Source organism: Colias eurytheme, chromosome 2 (genome assembly GCF_061535395.1).
Source record: "Colias eurytheme isolate Ceu_HAF_F1 chromosome 2, ilColEury1 Martin Lab GWU primary, whole genome shotgun sequence".
In the NCBI taxonomy this organism is placed as follows: domain Eukaryota; kingdom Metazoa; phylum Arthropoda; class Insecta; order Lepidoptera; family Pieridae; genus Colias; species Colias eurytheme.
The window spans coordinates 12,056,625-12,075,045 of NC_142981.1; the positions used below are offsets into that span (position 1 = coordinate 12,056,625).

General features: G+C 36.8%; 1 protein-coding gene across 2 annotated transcripts in view; it reads left to right on the top strand.

Annotated features, from left to right (window-relative positions):
- The window catches only part of LOC149910730 (SUN domain-containing ossification factor), a 56,902-nt gene that overhangs the window by 29,332 nt on the left and 9,149 nt on the right, over window positions 1-18,421 (top strand). The window contains exon 1 of one of the 2 annotated variants that reach the window (XM_090116328.1): window positions 1,215-1,376. The exons of the other annotated variant lie outside the window; for it this stretch is intronic. The gene's annotated coding sequence lies outside the window, so the exon portion shown is untranslated. Of the gene's footprint in view, window positions 1-1,214; window positions 1,377-18,421 lie in introns of those variants that run through there. 2 annotated transcript variants of the gene reach the window in all.

Below are 18,421 nucleotides of genomic sequence, written 5' to 3' on the forward strand. Positions count from 1 at the left end.
TACATGTTTTACCTCAGCCTGCTCCTTTTGGGAGTACATTTGCATGTAGTTTCTAAGAGGATTTAGTACTGCTGGCTAGACATTGGGTAGAGTGTTAAATATACTAAATTTCGGCTCTCAGAAGGTTTTTAGAGCTTTTAAATTTATACATTTATTAATCTCTTGTGAAGGAGGTTCACGTGCTGGCCACGGACAATTCGCTATAGCGAAAATTCGCGCGGCGCGACTGGCGGCGCGTCTTGCGAATGAATCAAATGTATGGAAATGTACTGGGCATGCCACGCGCAGCGGCGACCAGCGAGACGACCGGCGAATTTCCCCGAGCGAATCGCGCGGCACGACTAGCGATCGAAACAAATGTATGAGTTATTACGGCGCAGGCCACGGAGTCGAGCGGCAGACGCGGCGACTACTCCCGGAGCGAACTTAATTTAAAATAGTTCGTTTTTTTTTTTCGCGAAAATGGAGACGGAAGCTTTTATTGCAGAAATTCTAGCTAGACCAGCTATTTGGAAGTCTAGCCACCCGCAACATAATTTTTCATCATGCCTATATTTTTCATATTTTTGGTGGAATTCTCCGTCTGTAACACGATTTCTATTTAATTCGTGTACTCCACTATATCTTCCAAACATTAAATCTTGAGCAAAAAAGCTGCTACTCTCCAAACAACGTCGAGCTAACTTTGATAAAGCCATCTCGTCTCCTCGTCTACATTGGTCGCGGCGGCGAACGCAACTGCCCGTGGCGTGCTTACCGCGCCGCGCGAATTGTCGCGCCGCCCGTCGCGCCGTCGGTCGCGCCGCCGGTGTCCGTGGCCAAGGTGTAACTTTGCGAAACATGCACTTTAATTCGAATAGCTATAACTTCTACAAGTTGTTGCTGTACATTCTCGATAAATAATGAAGTAAATGATTAATGACACGTACTTCCATCTAGGTTTTTCATTCACTCGCTAGTCGCTATGCCTATAAGATATTTATGTACTAAGTCGAATCGTATTTAATTTACCCACCACAATATTCAGTAAAAAAGGTTCACTATCCCTTTCGTAGAAAGAAAAACCTTGACCCGCTCGGCTGAAGTTCGACTCTATTATCTGCACATGAAAGTTCAAAATGCATCTGCAGCCGGCATTGTTAAGAAAACAATTTCGCTCTCAGCTTAATGTTAGTGCTTGCAAGTTGCAAGTTGCAAGGCAATTATTTAGTGTTGCGCGTGATCGCGTGCCGAACGCACGTGCCCCGTGCTGCTCGTAAAATAGTTCAACTCAAAATATCGTCATGGATATAGAATTCGAAATTTAAATTGTGTTTATTTTTTTGTGAATGTGTGTGTGATAGCGGGATTAACTGCGTTTGTTTTATTCTACTATGGTAACGATTGTAGGATAATTTATGTTTGTTTAAGTATATCTAATTTCTGGTTATTTGCCAAATTATTATGACAAAATTATTTTAATAGATTTCAATTGCATCTTGCAAAACTAAATATAGTTATTTCATTCAACTTAACAAATATAAATAAAACTTCAAAATAACAAACATTATTACAACTATTATTTTAATACACAATTATTCTATAACGGTTGTTATATCTGCACAATCTAAATATTAATATAAATGCTAATTAAATCGTGTGAAAAATCATAGAAATTTCAAAAAATCAACATAAAACTGCAAAACAGGAATGCTAATTTCGTGATTTATATGGAATTTTAGCATAATGTAGAAAACTAGCGAATACTAGAATTAGATAGTTCACGAATAATATAGCTCAAAACGCAGATAAGGTCACGGTTCAAGAATAATCATCTCATATTGCGCTATTTTGAAAAATTATATTATGTATTATAATTACGATTAAGAATGTATTGAAATTAAGAGATTTTTTACCAAAGCTCTGAATGGGGATTAGAGAAATTTTGACTTGTATATTTTTGTTATTAAAATTTAATTTAAGGCATACATTACCACTAATACCTTATTAATTCATAATTATTATGGTTAATATAATTTCAATACGGTTTCATACTTAATCTTGCAAGCATTTCTTACATATAAATATTATGCACCATTTGCTATAGTAACGTATATTCTCAGCTGATAAGTGAAAAAGTACATTATTTCCGCACTAAACATGCGGCATTTGTAGCGATAAAATTATAGGCGTAATACCTATCGCGTATTTGTATGAAATATACTTACCTACATATTATTTAACTGCATTGAATAGACTAAAGAATTTGAACAAAAAAAATTGGCAACGCAGAAGCTATGTTTTATTTGTGAAATAAGAAATGAAATTTAATAGAATTAAAAATAGCTTTTTCTAGGGTCATAAATACATGGTTTATCGATTTTAATTTGAATATTATCAATTTTATAATATCTAGGTACATTTATGAGCATTATGCAAAAACCGGCGATGTTCATCGTATTTATTATAAGTGTATTCTAAATCGGTTGTGCTTGAGGCGTAAATATAAGCAGTTATTCATAAATAAAAAAAAGCTTTTCCAATTATCTACATAGAAATGTTGTTTTGTTTAATTAAATAAATATGTACAAACCAACTCGATATCGTTGCATTATATCACGATAAGAGATTATTTAAATATATTTTTTATATGATAACTGTTTTAATCTCTTTTCAGACGTGTCTTTTCATAATTCTATTCATCCGTTCTTACCTTGACGTCACGTGCGTGCCAAGCGCGTTTCGTACAAAAAATATTCTTATTCCCTTATGTTTAGGTCTATTTTGCAATGCTATCTATACGGTATTCATATATGCTCCAGCATTTCAACCTCGTAATGTTAATTTTGTATGTGATTGAACTCGATTTTATCTAGTGCAAGTAAGATGTCATAGAAAATCTAAATTGGTGATGAACAGCAATCCTTATCATCAACATAAGTAGTTTCAAGAAGCTTCATACCGTCTTTTGTGCTATGGTAAGAATTACAATTCTTACAACCGTTGATTTTCTGGACTCTGTTTGTTAGTTTGCTATCTAGAAGACACGGACTACAAAGATATATTTAAAATCGGAAAAAGCTCTTAGACGATACACGTCATTAACGAAAGGATCCTGTAAAGCTTTCTGTGTTTTGTCAAAATATTATTTTTCCATTTCTCCGGAGTCCGGAGATCGAAGTTCAGATCTAAGACGGTTGCGTCTACTTCAAAGAAGATACTATAAGTAAGCTAGGTATTTTCTGTAATTACTCGATAGTCTTTATACTCTGAAGAGTTTTAATAGTTATTGAATACTAGCGGTCCGTCCCGGCTTCGCCCGTGGTACATATTTACGTTTTCTCTACATAAGAACCATCCTCTTACTTCAAGGAATATACACTTGATGCCGTGACAACGCGAAACGGATTTCATTTTTATATATGTACTAGCGGTCCGCCCCGGCTTCGCCCGTGGTACATATGAAAAATAGATGTTGGCCGATTCTCAGACTTACCCGATATGCACAGAAAATTTCATGAGAATCGGTCCACCCGTTTCGGAGGAGTATGCAGACTAACATTGTGACACGAGAATGTTATATATAAGACTAGCGGTCCGCCCCGGCATCGCCCGTGGTACATATGAAAAATAGATGTTGGCCGATTCTCAGACTTACCCGATATGCACAGAAAATTTCATGAGAATCGGTCCATCCGTTTCGGAGGAGTATGCAGACTGACATTGTGACACGAGAATTTTATATATAAAGAAGATATAGAAGATGAAGATTAACACACTCTCGTATAAAATTGACTATCAAATAGCGACTGAGAGGCTAGGTACCTACCTAATAAGTATAATAGGGTAATACGACCTTTGACGGGCATAACCTGTGAATAATAATTGTTATTAGTACATTCGTGTAATTAAATATTGAATGTACATAAGCGGTATCTTCTGATACAATAATAAGGGAAAATGTATATAAATAAAATGTAAAATATACAATATGTAGTGAGCGGTATGTTTATAGTTATAATAATAAAGGGAAAACGAATGTATATAGAGGCGATAACTTATGACATTGTTTTGCAAATATTGCCAATGTTTTATTTCTAATCGGCGACGGTCGGCACGAGTGCAACGCTTCATTATAATCAGTAATCACTACATAGTATAAAGCAAAGTCGCTGTCGCTGTCTGTCCCTATGTATATGCTTAAGACTTAGGCCTTTAAAAATACGCAACGGATTAGGATGAGGTTTTTTTAAAAAGTAGAGTGGTTCTTGAGGATCAATCGTCAAATGACGCTGGTCATTGATGTCCATAATTCGTTTAAAGAACAGTATCCGGTACGTTAATTTATCTAATTAGTAGCTAATTCTGGCACTTAAACTTTTTTTTTTGAGTTTTGATTTTTTCTTTATATTCTTTAATTTACAGCTATTATCGTCGGTCGAAATTCGAAGTACGTCATTTACCTCTTTAAGGCTCACTTGCATTTCATTACAAAAATCACAATGTAACGCAATATAGACGAATGTAAATTGTAATACAAAAACAACGACATGTGTATCATCGCGACACGTGGAGGGCACACTCCTTCATTCAAGCAGTCGACCTTACTGCGTATTAATAAAATATGTACAAACCCCACCGTAATGATCAGTTATAAGTAGCCCAGTATCTGAACAGGAACTATAGCGAATTCCATTTCCCTTACCAACAAATCGGATAAATAATAGCGAAATATTCAAAATTGATTTAGACGAGATTTATCGGGTTTCACATTCAAATTGCTTCTTGTAAATAAATTCTTGGTAGAGAAATAAACCAGCGCCTCGTTATTGGCTATAAATGTGATCAAATAAGGCCTAATGGCAACGAATTCAGATCAGAAAGCCCGTGTTCCGAGTCAATTGCAATATAGATTATGGTGCTTGTAATGTCGTCTGGATCTGCGAATGCGTTTAATATTGATCTTTAATAAAACGCAGTAAAAACAGCTTCGGTCTGGTTATCTGCTGGGTTAGTTGGGGCATTTGCAAGTGACAGTTCTTGCTTTGCTTCGCAAGGTGTCCAAAATTGGTTTGTAGAAACAGTAGTTTTCTATCGATAAAGACGTAGTAATAAAATAGTAATGGGTAAAGTAACAATTTCTTTATGGAGATAATCTTTGTGGAGTTACGGCAAAATTTATTTCATATCCGTTTCACAATTTGTCTATCGCTACGTGATTTCGGTGATCATTCTCCTTTACTTTGCACATTCTTTTCCCCTAGACGTTCTTGCGGAGAGTCGAACATCTTTGTCATGTTATCATTTTTAACATCCTTTTAATTATTATTATCTTGTTACATAACAAATTTTGTTTAAACAAGTAGTTTGGTCTGATTCTGTATTGAACAATCAACGTTCACCAATTCTTACTTTTAGTAGATATAGAATGAGCTATTTTTAAAGGACCATGACGCAAAGTGATTGACAAAACAAAACATTTAAGAATATTTTCAAATAAATTAGAGCATTACGCTCATTACATTTGGGATAGTTGACCTTTAATCGTAGCTGATGTATAGTGTAAAAATAATTGGACCATTGGCCGCTGTTGGCGCTTAAAGCTATCACCGCAAATGTCAGCGGGCTTATTATAGCCGCTTATTTAGGAAGTCGCATTATCTGCCAGCTATAAAGCTGCTTGAATTCTTGTCGATTTGCGGTTGTGATGAGAGCTGTGTCTTATCTTATTATTAGGATGCTCATGGATAGAACTGCTGATATGTGTATTAACGCATGGACCATGTTATACAATGCATATAAATTAAGATGACCCGCAATATAAAACAGAGATACTCTAGGATTTTTTTTTCTTTTCTATATTTATAAGTAAAGTTTGAGTTCGGGTGGTGTCATGATTCACGTGTGCATTTACTTATGCGCCAGTCATGTCAATTTCAAATGCCATTCGACTTCCGGAACGAATTATAGAATGACGAAGAGCCATATTTGTGATAGTGTTGGCCTTACGAACTATTAATTATTACAGGTTAATGTTATCACAATTAGCTGATTTTAATCTTATACCTTCAAAAATAAAATAAATATTTACTCTATTAGTTTTTATTTGAAAAAATATAAATACAAACAAGTTTGTCAAAATGTACATTACTACATTATTTATTGCCAGCAGCTTCTTATTGCCTGGGTTGGTAGGATCTATATCAAGATTACCTTTGTTTGCGTTTTTACGAAGATTTATTTGACAAATGCGAGCGATAAGCTTGGTGCAAATTATGGTTTTTATCTTCTTTTAATATTTATTTATCAAAGTTCATCTCCTTCTATTACGGGACTTAAGAGTCAAATTTATATATTCTAATCCTAGCAGTTTGATCTGTGCGTCAATATTTCAGTTACTGAGCCAGTTATCCATTATATTCCTAGATGTTATGTTTCAAAACATGTTTCATAAATCGGTATCGTTCAGTATTCTAATGTAATCGATTAGGAATGTCGCAGCGCCAACGGCTCAAGTGACATCGACTGCATAATTAAATACAGGTCTATAACAGTGCAGTATTTTAGTATCTATATGTTAGTAACCCCGCAGTAAAGCAGTGTTAATTCCAGTGTGAAAGAATTACAGAGCTATAAGTTTAGAGCCATCACTTTAGCACAGGAGCCCTTTCTTTTTTTTTAAGTGGAAAAATCTTGCATAGATTCCCACGGCCTCCGGGGAAGGGGCCGTGGGTTATGTCGGATTCCTACCGACCAAAACCCCACTGTTCTGTCAAGCCGCATCAACGACGGGGCCACGAGTATGGTAGAATTCGTCCGTGGCCACATCAGCAGCTGCCCGTCACCAGGCCAAAACAAGCACAAGAGCCCCTGGGGGCTCTTTATGTCTTATAGCAGTATTATTTCCAGTGTAGGAAAGTGATGGTGCTAGACGACCTATATATCGCTGTCTTTTTTCCACCCTGGATATATATGCTTTACGCTATCATGGTACGGGGGCTGGTATTCGTTAGCCAGTGTTGTTGCTAATATTGTTCATACGATTTTTTTTTGTAGATGAGGTGATATTGGCATTTTTTATCGTGCAGACCTGGGACCTGTTTTGATGACGAGATAACATGCAGTCTGAATGTTTGTTAGGGTAAAGATTGGAAAGATAAATGTTCTTATTTTTTTATTATTTCCATTGAATTCTTAAAATTGTTAACAATTTTTATTTTAATTTTGCAGTCGGAAAAATATAAAATTGAAGTATTTGCAATGAAGTTGAATCGAGCAAATAAAAAATAAACTTGGCAGCCGTTTAAAGGTCAATTTATCAATATACCCGTTTCTAGATATTTACTCACTAATATAATATCGATGTCTAATAATTTGGAAATATGCAGACTTGTAAAAATTTAAATTAAGTCCCATATCGTGCTTAAAATCTTTTGCTATTGCTTATTTTTTGTACTAAATTAGTTGGAGAACTTGATTTTATGAATGCATGAATCTAGAATATTTTATAAAGGGTACAGAATTAATGTGCATGGTTATTTTATTTTATTTTTGCTGCTGTTTGTTAGAATCGCGGTATTTTATTAAATCATATTGGTTTATTTACCTATTGCTTTGATTTGAAATCTTTCTCAAATTTTTTTGAAAGACGGAAAGATTTTGTTAGAAAATGTTATCTACGTGTCATAAAACTTAATTTTCTTGTGAAGTGATACATTCTACTCACAAAGTTACGTATTTCAATCAATAATTAATTATGATGAATCGAAGTTTTACTTTGCATTTTTATACTATGCACTTATGCAGATATCGCACTGTTATGTTCCAACGTTATAGAAGTAAAAATATTAGCATCTTATTTAGGTTTAGTATCCATTTAAAGAGTACTTAATTTATGCGCAAAGCTCTAACCTTTACGTTTATGCTATTTTTGTATCCAATTAGAATTAATATTCAGTTATATCATACATTAATTAGCAATGGTGGGATTTTATGAAATGGTGAATCTTTAATATCTACATATAGATAGGCATCTGCAGGCTCATCCATTAAGTATAAGTTATTTTTACACAACTTTAAGAGTGGGATATGAAGCAAAATTACCAATCTACTATTAGATAATATATACGTGTAATATTCAGGACCAAATCTAAAAAATAAAATATATGTCAAACTAGATGATCTTTTCATCCAGAAAATCGGTAATACCTACTATTACAGGATCCCAAAAAGCTTGGAATCATAGACCATAAAGTATTCGCATCCTTTTTCCAATATACGAATATATCGATAAATAATGATTACTAGATTATAGGCTTTCCTAATAATACGAAGGAATTTATAGCGCTCACATGGCAACGAGAAGAATGCATGCCTAACTCATAATGATTACGTTCAACACCTTTTTATAAACTGCAATGTGGATTCTCTGTAATAAAAGCAAATAAAGCTACATCAGCGTGTCGAATTACTTCAAGAGTTTACGTTTTGTTTATTTTTAAACGATTACAGGAATCATCTTTACATACCTAGAAGATATAAAGCAAAGACGCTTCCCGCTGTCTTGACTGTCTGTCCCTTTATGTGCTTATTATTTAAGTCTACGCAACGAATTTGATGCAGGTATTTTTCTAAATAGATAGTGTGATTCAAGGCGAGGTTTATAGTTATACTAGCGGTCCGCCCCGGCTTCGCCCGTGGTACATATGAAAAATAGATGTTGGCCGATTCTCAGACTTACCCGATATGCACAGAAAATTTCTTGAGAATCGGTCCACCCGTTTCGGAGGAGTATGCAGACTAACATTGTGACACGAGAATTTTATATATAAGATAACATGCATAATTGCACCCGTTCGAACCCGGGCCGGTCTCTAGTTAAAAATGTATTCTAAATTCTGTTCTGCAGTTAGCGTAATTACTGGTAGGGTTTACATTTATTTTTTCGTACCTGCAGATTTAATATGTTTCGCTCTTTTGCTGGTGACCTTACGTGCTTGTCATTGCTTCAAATTTTGTACCAGTGGCCTTGAAACTGAAATATATTTTCCCTTGGAATAATAATGTCAATGCGTCTTCACATTCGTACAGGTAAATATTTTGAACTGTAATCATAAAAAGTTTCTTATCTCTGTGTTTAGGTAGGTATGTAGGTAGTTACAAAAATTCGCAAGTACTTACGTTTTTATCCTAAGGTACAAGTGGGTGATTAGACTTCTGTGTTTTAATTTAGGTCATGATATTTTAGTCTCCACGAGGCGTAAAATTCAGACACGCACTTAGCACTTGACACAGGAGGCGGTAAAAAAATTGTATACTATAATCAGAAATTAGTTTTTTTTTAATATAGCGATGACCAATTTTATGAACCGAAATAGGACGTAAAGGAAAAGATCTTAGGCGCGGGACATATACAAGCGGCGCGGCGCGCCGCGGGCGCGCTGCCGGCGTGCATCGGGTGCGCTATTGGCATTTTGTATGAAATAATTTTGGAAAGGCGCAACCTTGGCACAACCGTGGCGTGCCGTCTCGACGCCTGTCCAAAATTCTTTCATACAAAATGTATAAGAAGGACGTGGTGCAAAACAGATTCAAGAGGTGCGCTTATGGCACGCCCGCGCCCGCGCCGCTTGTGTTTGACCCGCGCCTTAATCTCTTCTTCTTCAGACGACATATTAAAAACTTTAAACATTTTTGCAGATGCATTCGTTTACGCTTCCCAATAAGAAAATGTTTATTACATCCCATTCATCATATATCGAAATTTTCTTCAAACTTCATTTCGTCCTAGATCTTCAAACAAAGATGACAAATAACTTGATCGCTAATTGCAAAATACAGAAGAGATTATCTGTTACTCCATTATTAATGGCTCACCGTGCCGACACCCAATTAAACCATCATAACCACTTTCCCGAGCGAATCTGACAAATAGCAAGCCGTCCGCATTTAATGACTTAGAAACTGCTGTGACAAAAGAGAATTATCGCCGTAAACTGGATACATTAAACAGTATTTACGATTATAGGAGTAAATATAAATTAGAGTGGTTTAGTCAAATGTAGGTTGTACAACCTAGCCCACTGTTTCCAGTTTCGGTGTTATTTATAGACGCGGACTGGTTCTGGTATGCTTAGCAGCTTATTTGGTTGGAGCAACAAATGTTGCATACCTGGTAGTACTTACTTACTTACTTAACTAGCTCTGCGACCCAAACAGAGTCTTGGCTTCCGACACGAGTTTACGCCACTTTCCTCGATCGCGCGCAGTTTCTTGCCAATTGACGGCCTCCAAGTTTCGTAAATCGGCTACTGTTGCGTCGCTCCATCGATATCTGGGACGGCCAACGGGGCGTCGGCCAGTTGGAATGCCCAGATATGCCTTTTTCACGGCCCGATCATCCCCCATTCTTAAAACGTGACCGAGCCATCGGAGGCGTTGCGCCTTTGTCTGGCCAATGATGTTGGGCTCGGCCACGAGGTGTTGAATTTCCGCGTTCCTACGAATTCTGAAGCTACCATCTGGCTCTTTAACGGGACCTAGGATTTTGCGAAGAATCTTTCGTTCGGCCACGAGTAGCTTATTTTCTTCCTTTAGCGTCAGCGTCCAAGTCTCACAACCGTACATAAGAATAGGCCTAATTACTGTTGAGTAAATTCTTAGTTTGGTCTTCCTGCTCAGGAGCTTTGACACTAACACTTTGTGTAGGGCTGCGCTGCAACGTAGAGCACTCTGGATGCGGATATCTATTTCCTCCTGCCTCGTATTCGTGTCTGTGACAGTAGATCCTAAGTATTTAAACTTTGCAACACCCTTATAAACTACCTGTCCAACATGAAGATCCTCCCTCACTAGACGTGTATTCTTGTATCGTTTCATATGGAGATATTCAGTTTTTTCATGGCTGATGTTAAGTCCCACTGTTTGAGCTGCTTCTTCCAGAGCCGCTGCAGCCAACGCCAGCTCAGCTTTACTTTCTCCCAGAAGGGCCAGATCGTCCGCATACCCTATCACCCGGTGCCTCCCATTTAGTTGCAGTCCAAAGTCGACAATAAAAACTCTTCTGAGGACATATTCTAGCACTAAATTAAAAAGCATTGGGGACAGCGCATCACCCTGTTTCAGTCCTGTTTTGACTACAAACTCCTCCGTTAGATCGTTACCCACCTTTACCCTCATTTTGCAATCCTTAGTGGCCACCTGAATCATATCTACCAGTTTTTTGGGGACGTCAAAGTTTCTAAGGATGTTGTATAAGGCTTCTCTGTCGATGCTATCGTAGGCTTTTTTGAAGTCCACGAACAGCGCATGAATCCCTTGGGCGTATTCCCACCGCTTTTCCATCAATTGTTTGAGAAGGAAAAGCTGGTCAATAGTGCTGCGGTTGCGCCGAAACCCACATTGATAATCGCCCACGATTTTTTCTGCATACGGTTCCAGTCTTTTCTGCAGCACGTACGAGAGAACTTTATACGCAGTTGGGAGCAGAGCTATTCCGCGATAGTTCGTGCACCTCTTTTTGCAGCCTTTCTTGTGGATTGGACAGATAATAGCCATATTCCATTCTTGTGGTTGCTTTTCCGAGTCCCAGATCTTACGTAAAACTTCATATAGTCTTGACTGTAATGTCCCGCCTCCGTATTTCCAGATCTCTGAGGGCAATCCGTCGATTCCCGGAGCTTTGTTGTTTTTAAGCCTCATTATAGCTTGCTGAACCTCTTTGAACGACAGTGGCTCAATGTTTACTACATTATCTTGTTTCGACTGCGGTATAGGTACGTTGAGTTGGGTACAGTTCAATAGTTGTTGAAAATAATTATGCCACGAGACTTTAATGTCCGTTTTGTTTGTTATCAGGTTGCCATCCTCATCTTCTAGCATTTGGGTCACAGGTTGGTAGCCTTTCTTATATGATTTTAATTCTTGGTAGAACTGCCTAGATTCACTTGCTCTTATAAGTGTTTCCATCGTTTTGACTAAATTATCTAAATGTTGTCTTTTCGCTTTTCTGATTATTTGTTTGGCTTCTTTCTGTAACTCCATATACCTATTGTTGAATTTTGTGCTCTGTTCCGCTAATACTTTAAATTTTTTCTTTTCCTCGATGATATTGTCACATTCGCTGTTCCACCATTTTCTCTTTTTCCTTTTCTTTTTCTTGCCCAGTATACTTATAGCAACTTCCTTCACTGTGTTCCTAACATTTTCCCAAGCCTTATCTACGTCTTCGTCAACTGTCAAATTTTGAAATCTATTATTTAACTCTATATTAAATTTTTCTCTAATTAATTCGTCTTGTAAGATATCCACGTCAATTATTTCTGTATTCATTCCAGCTTCCTTTCCAGATTTTTTAATTTTGCTCTTAATTTTTATTCCAAGCATGTAGTGGTCGCTATCACAGTCGGCTCCTCGATACGATCTTACGTCCTGAATAGTGTTTTTATGTCTATCATCTATAAGAACGTGATCAATTTGATTGACAGTTTTCCCATCTGGAGACTTCCACGTACCTTTATAAATCTCTTTATGCGGAAACATAGTGCTCTTAACTACCATACCTTTACTCGAGGCAAAGCTTATTAACCTCACACCGTTGTCATTTGAGGTATTGTGTTTACTATGCTTACCAATTGTTGGTATAAAGATATCCTCTCGGCCTATTTTGGCGTTAAAGTCTCCAACTACTATTTTTGCATCGTAGCCTGGGAGTTGTTCATAGACTGTTTCAAGGTGATCGTAGAATTTATCTTTGGTGTCTTCATCAGCATCTTCGGTTGGTGCATAAGCGTTTACTATAGAGATGTTAAAAAATTTTCCTCTAACGCGAATCATGCACAACCTGTCTGATATTGCTTCAAACCGTATCACGTTCTCTAATAGGTTGGTGGGGACTAAAAAGCCCGTGCCATATGTGTGACGCCCAGCGTTGCTACCGCTATAGAACAAAACAGAGCCCTTGTCCACATTACATTCCCCTTTTCCTGGCCACCTTACTTCTTGTAGGGCTGCTATGCCCACACCATATTTTAGTATGTCCCTATTTACTTGGTACAGGGCGCCTGGTCGGTAGAGTGAACGTACATTCCATGAGGCTAATCGGAAGTCCATAATTCTTTGCCGCAGTTCGTTTGTTTTGGGATCTGATCGGTACTGTACCTGGTAGTAATGAGAATTAATGAGACGCGGTTTGACGCCGTTAGGGGAGCTCTAGGCGCACGCGCATGCCATGGTCGAACGTACAATTTCCGTTGAAGAAAATGAGCACTAGATATCACTGTATGGCATAATTTCTAGGGAGGTAAGAATGAGATGATTGAATTGTTGGCAAAGTGATCTCTTAATTCAACTTGACTCTGAATCGGAAAAAGAAACATAAGATATAGAGAGCCTAATTATTATCAAAACTGATTAGGTATATTTTATATAAAATTATGTGTATTTGTTGAACATGATAGGAGGGAGTCCTTATTTTAGATCTATACTCCGTTATTTCTGGTTCAATAAATAATACTATTACGATCAGTTGTTATGTTGCATACTAAACAAACAACAATAAATTACACTGATGTTACTAAATCTCAATAAAGAATGCGTAAATAGCCAATATTTACAAACACAGCTTCTGATATGAATAATCGCGTAGATTCCTCTATAATGCAGTTGATCGTACATTATCCCGGTTCAACGGCCTGTTAAGTTAACGTATATTTAACAAGACCACGGATAAGCGTATTATTTATACTCTTCCGGAGTCACTCCTGTTGAAATAGTGATGAGGGTAAGGATAAATCAATCGTGTCACGTGCGGGAGCATTGATTTTTATTGGCTGCTCCTTAAATGGTAACGAATCGGACCTATTTATTTTAAATTATGTAAGAATCATACACAGTCTATGTGTAATATGGTCTTAGGTTTACGTGAATCCAATCCCTACTCGCTATTTATCCTGTATCGTTTTCTTCATGTCTGTGAAAAAGTGTGTGCATTAATACTTAAACACACGTTTTTGCCCGCATGTTCTAAATTTTCAAAAGCGTGTCGAAATTTTGATGTATTCTTAGTGCATTTTTTGTTATTCTAGTAGGTCAATGTTTTGTACATATCCGGTGTGTAATACAAATGAATAAATAAAAACATATAAATTTAAAGTGCAATTGTAGAAACATTACCTTCAAATTGATTTTAGGTACTATGAATCTCTAAGAATTTCAATCATACCGATCGAATATCGACGCCGATCAATATTCGCTTTAACTATTCAATATAACTAACGAATTCCATAAAGCACTCAATATCAGATGCATTATTCATCTATCCTATTTGTTCAAATACGTCTGCTCTCTATAAATAGCCTCCCTAACAGATTTTCACATGTCGTTCGCATGAATCTTAGACGGGCATATCAATAAGCGGTCCGGTTTCAAAGTAAACGACACTTGCGACACCGGCGAGACAATGGACAGTAAATACTTGTTATTGCGGCTGTCACAGACCGCGACTTCATTATACGTCGCCCACGGTACCCACCTACAGAGACGATTTCTAATTTGCTCTGCACTACTCCAATGAAAGGGCAGGATATCACCGATGTAAAGGTGAACGCTAAGTCAGAAATGAAATCAGAAAACTGGAGCTAAGTATGTTATATTTTTCTGGCATACGCTATTGAACACAAAATTATCATCACTTATTCGTTTTAGCCCTGACTCTGAAACGCAACTGCGTTTTGTGTGGAAGGAAATGACAGCTTGAATTCGTATTTCTATGTATCAATAAGTTATCACTGCTAAAGCTGATACGAAACGTGCCAAAGCCTTCCTTAGAAATCTTTAGTCAGAATGATTCAATTAATTTTTTAACCACAACAGTAAAAGGCGTGTAATTTGATCACTGTAACATATCATGGTACATAGTTCGCGGTTAGCGTTTTCAACTTAATTTACTAGAATTTTATAAGTATCAGATCATGAGATGAAATATTATTAAACTCCAGATGTAAATTAATCAGTAATCAAAATAGCTGATCGTTTCCATGTTTCATGCCTTAACTACGGGTTGTAGTTCAAATGGTTTTACATGATGTAACGTGATTGGGATTGCACGATGTTCTGAATGTTGGATCTGATTTTCCTCATATTGATTGCCAATATCAGGAAGGTGGTTGCCCTTTTTGATTTGTATAATAATTAATTTAAGATGTGACGATGCGCTATGTATGCGATGATATTTGTAAAGCTGGGGAAAAAACGTCAAGTAAATTACTCGTGATGAAGTCGTTAATTTTATCGTTGAAAATGTTTTTCCAAGACCTCGATTTAATATACAATTCTTACATAGTCTTTTCTCCAATTCAACTGCAAAGAAAGTATGAAATTATCGGAGAATATTGTTCAATACGTTTCCATATAAGGTGTATCGTTCAAATTCCTATTTAGTAACTGAGTTGCCTAATTAGGTAATGGTACAGTAAGAAATGATCACAACCTGTAGGGGCAGGGCATAACTGTGATAAAGCGAACAGGTGCCGCCGGCAGTATTCTCGTTAAGCGAAAGCGTTTATGAGGACGATAAAATAAAATAATTACCAGTAATTGTATGTTGATTGAAGAGTCGGCTTTTACTCTATAAATTCATAACCATTAACAATATTTATTTATTGCAAGCGTTTGGCCCGAGGCGCCGCTCGTGCTTTGTACACCAAGGTTTATTACAACGCCTATGTGTTTATTGCTGTCTTGAGATTTATAAGGGACTGTGCTAAAATCAGTGTTGAAAGATGACCATTAATTTAGGAATTGTTTGTTAACTTTGAGACGCGGTTGTGTCATCATTATGATGTTGTGTTAGGTTAGTACCTCGCGTAACACAAATGTTGTTGGGAATATGATCCATGGTAATTCTATTCACCAAAAATTGTTGGCCAATAAAGCAAAGGTACTCTAAGGAATCAATATATGTATTTGTTAAAGGTTTCACTATTTTAAACAATATTGATCCCATGAAAGAATTCCGAGTCAATACTTTGTTCCCCGTTAGACGGAACGTGTTTTTGCGTTTCATGTCATAATTTGCAGTGCAAAATGCGCCGGTGACACCGGAATCGCGAACCAGCCCGCCTACCTAGTGCATTGCACCACCAGGGAAAGCAAACACCTACTGTGCGTTTGGTGTCTCGCAAGGTTCCATTCTTGGCCCTTTGTTGTTGCTTATTTGTATTTGTCAGAATTTATTGCTCGGAATTAGTCATCGTGTTCGAATTAGAGATACAGACGTGTTAATTGTATATTTCACTTGTTTATATTTAAAATGTATTTCGTAAAAATACAAAAGTAAACGTATTAAATGTGTAAGACCATTTAATACGTTTACTTTGTACTACAGGCTATAAGAATGTAATTAAAGCTGAAAGGTTTCTCGCTTTTAAGTGAATACGACGCAATTAATGTTCCATGAACAGTTCAACATTACAGAGAACAACGACGTAATGGATTTTTTCGTAAATGTTTCTTTCTTACCACTTTTCCTTTGCAAGGTCGTTCAAGTCGCGTGTTTATTGGCTAATTGTGGACATTTTATGAATAACTCGATATTTTCATTTGATACGCTATAGATAGAGCGTGAAGAATTTTAGCGTGACAAACTGTATGTCGTGTTTTCTTTTCCTCCATTTGTGTATCACCAGTCAATGATCCCTCTATTTGCTTCCATATAGTGAAGTCCCGAGTGGGTTAAGGGGCAGATGCATTATGCATACATCTGTTTCATTGATCGATTTTCTTTAGGGACAAGGTAGGTGATCAACCTTTTGTGTCCTGCCAGACCGAGATATTAATTTTTCTTCGTCTCCACCGGGAATCGAACCTAAGTCCCCTCGGTTCTACGTACTCGCGTTAACCACTGTACCAAGGAGAAGGTCTGGTATGTTTCCATATTATAATGTATGCCAAACCAATCGACTAAGTTTTCACTGATAAATAGCAGATGCGGTAAACATGAGTGAAAATGTTCGAAACTATTTTCCTCAAGACTCCAAATGTTTCCCAATAGCTGTAAGACAATTGTTTAGTTCAGTCTAACAATCGTGTTACTAGTGGGCAAATTATATAGTTTCTTGCAAATACATTTGTATGCCGTTCCCGCATATACATTACCGTTTGAAAGTCGCCACAAGCGCTGAAGTGAGGCATGCAAACTCATGCAAACTTTTTAGTTAAAACTGATGATGATTTTCTTGAGGCGTGTAGTCAGTTCGCTTCAATTGGTTTGTTATGTTGTCTATATTATAAAAGGTGTTTAGTTTATTAAATATAGATAACCTGTGAAGCTATATTCGGTTAGGCAAATTTAAATTGCTTTCAGTTAAGTGGATTTTAAATAATTTTTCGTGCTAAATATGTAAGGATTTAAGTCAGACTTAAAGCCAAACGCTTGATTGTCGTAAATTAGAATTGTTTATTTTTAACCCCCATATCGCTAACAATTACAGTCGAAAGCGTAAGTTCACAATGCAATGTCATTAAACTGTCTCCACGATGGCTGATAATTTTCCAACCTTTCGTTTAAATGTCGAAGCGAACCAACATGCATTATACTGTTTAATTGCTGGGGTTAGATGTGGGGTTAATTCTTTTACATAACAACCTCACGTTCGGTCGTGAGCGGTCGGTCTGAGCGGAGCCGCGGGCGTTTCCTTGTATCCAATCTACGAGTTAATAATTTTCAAGCACGCTATTACCTTAATGATTCCTTAAACGAAACGGCATATTACGATTTACTTCTTAGTGTCATTAAAGTTTACGCGGCGTACGGCGGGTCACGTTTTCATGTGCCTTCACTTCCTCGTCAGTGAGGAAACCCATGTGTGCCCGCTCGGCCAATAATTCATCGTTCAATGGCGACGTTGATTTATGATTCATTGATGATATTGATTTATCGATTGCTAAGATGCGCCGGTGAAATGATTAAAACTTTCGCTAATCGCCTCCGCCGGTGTTTCTTGATGTTGTGCTCGCGGAATCAATTCAGTTGTTTGGAACAGGATTGGATAACTAACTTATTATGACTTCCCTTAGTAGGTTTTGTTTTTTCCTCTTTTAAGGGCATTTTAAGACCCGTCATTGAGCATTAATTTGTTAATGATCACCAATAAAACTATGAAAGGTCTACGATAGTAAAATTATTATTTAAATTTTAAATAGATACATTGTAATCTATTTCAAACTCAAACTCAAACATTTATAAATAGACTTCTTCTAGAAGCTCTTCTTTTGAATCGTCATTATAAATTTACCACCGATTTTTAATACCATTGTTAGACAAATAAACAGAAATACTTATCCAAAATTCTATTCTATTCGATAAAATAGAATCAATTACTTACAATCCATTAGTTACAAACACTACAAATAAGGGCATTCGTATCTTATGCCATATTAGGCC